We start from the raw sequence: 1,996 nt of genomic DNA on the forward strand, positions 1-1,996 counted from the left end.
TTCATCTTGCATGGCTTCTATCCAGAACTCATCAGTGAGAGCCTCTTTTACATTTTTGGGCTCAATTTTTGAAACAAAACATGAATTAGTAACCACTTCATTAGTCCTTCTTGTAGCAATTCCTTGGTTAGGATTTCCTATGATGAGATCCTTGGGATGGTTCTTCTGGATTCTTATTGAAGGAACTTTACTTACAGGACGAGGTGTAGAAATGGTTGATTCATCATCTGAATCTGATTCTTTTTCTGCTACAGCTTCTTCAGATGTTGGCAAAGTTGTTGCAACATCATCTTCAGTATCAGATGTTTTAGCAGGTGTTAAATCATCTATCACAACATTGATAGATTCTACTATTACCTTAGTTCTCTGGTTGTAAACTCTGTAAGCCCTGCTGTTTGTTGAGTATCCAAGAAACAATCCTTCTTCACTTTTAGGATCCATTTTTCTTCTGTGCTCTCTATCAGATAGGATATAACACTTACTTCCAAACACATGGAAGTGTTTGACAGTTGGTTTTCTGCCTTTCCACAGTTCATACAGTGTAGTAGAAGTTCCAGTTCTGAGTGTGACACGATTGTGAATATAACAAGCAGTATGCATAGCCTCAGCCCAGAATTGATATGGAAGATGTTTTGCATGCAACATCACTCTGGCTGACTCTTGTATTGTCCTGTTCTTCCTCTCAACAACACCATTTTGTTGAGGTGTGATTGGAGCTGAGAATTCATGCTTGATTCCTTCAGTGATGCAGAATTCAAGAAAGCTTGCATTCTCAAACTCTTTACCATGGTCACTACGTATCCTAACAATAGCAGAGTTCTTTTCTCTTTGGAGTTGAAGACAAAGTTCTTTGAATGCATCAAAACTTTCAGATTTGTCTTTTAGAAATTCAATCCATGTGAACCTTGAAAAATCATCTACCATGACAAATGCATACCTTTTTCCTCCAAGACTCTCTACTTGCATTGGCCCCATCAGGTCTATGTGCAGTAATTCTAGAACCCTTGTTGTGGTCAGATGTTGCAACTTTGGATGCGACATCTTTGTCTGCTTCCCTATTTGACATTCTCCACATATACTTCCTTCTTCTATTTTGAGCTTTGGAAGTCCTCTGATAGCCTCTTTAGCTATTGCCTTCTTCATGCCTTTAAGGTGCAGGTGGCCAAGCTTTTGGTGCCACAACTTTACCTCATCTTCTTTACTAATAAGACATGTTGGTACCTCTTCTTCTTTAGGAATCCAGAGATAGCAGTTGTCTCTTGACCTTACTCCTTTCATCAACAGCTCTCCTTGCTCGTTTGTAACTAGGCATTCAGCTTTTGTGAAGTTTACTTTCATGCCTTGATCACAAAGTTGGCTTATGCTGATTAGATTTGCTTTCAGCCCTTTTACAAGCAGCACATTATCTAGCTTTGGTAAGCCATGGTTTGCAAGTTTACCAACTCCCTTGATCTCTCCTTTGGCTCCATCTCCAAAGGTTACAAAACTGGTAGCATATGACTTCAGGTCTTCAAGATAGTGTTCAACACCTGTCATGTGTCTAGAACAGCCACTATCAAAGTACCAGGTTTCTCTTGAAGAAGCTCTCAAGGATGTATGAGCTATTAGGCCTGTGGTCTTCTTCTTTTCTCTCCATTCCTGTCTTGTTGTAACATTAGGAAAGACAGGAGTATAGAATTCTTGATGAACTCTCCTTGGATATCCGTGCAGCCTATAGCAAAAAGGCCTAATGTGTCCTTTCCTACCACAATGATGGCATATCCAGTTATAGAACCTGGGCATAGGATGTTCCATCAGATGTCGCGACAATCCTCCTGACACAAATGTGCTACTGATTGGAGTATGTATAGTAGCATTGTTGAACTTCATCTGCTGCTTTACTCTTTCATGTTCAAAACCAATGGGCTTAGGTTTCCCATAGTTTTGTCTCTGTAACATTTCCTCAAAAGCATCAGTACCTTTGGTCATCATTTTAGCCACTTTTGTGACTTGATCT

Source organism: Trifolium pratense, linkage group LG4 (genome assembly GCF_020283565.1).
Source record: "Trifolium pratense cultivar HEN17-A07 linkage group LG4, ARS_RC_1.1, whole genome shotgun sequence".
Lineage (NCBI taxonomy): Eukaryota > Viridiplantae > Streptophyta > Magnoliopsida > Fabales > Fabaceae > Trifolium > Trifolium pratense.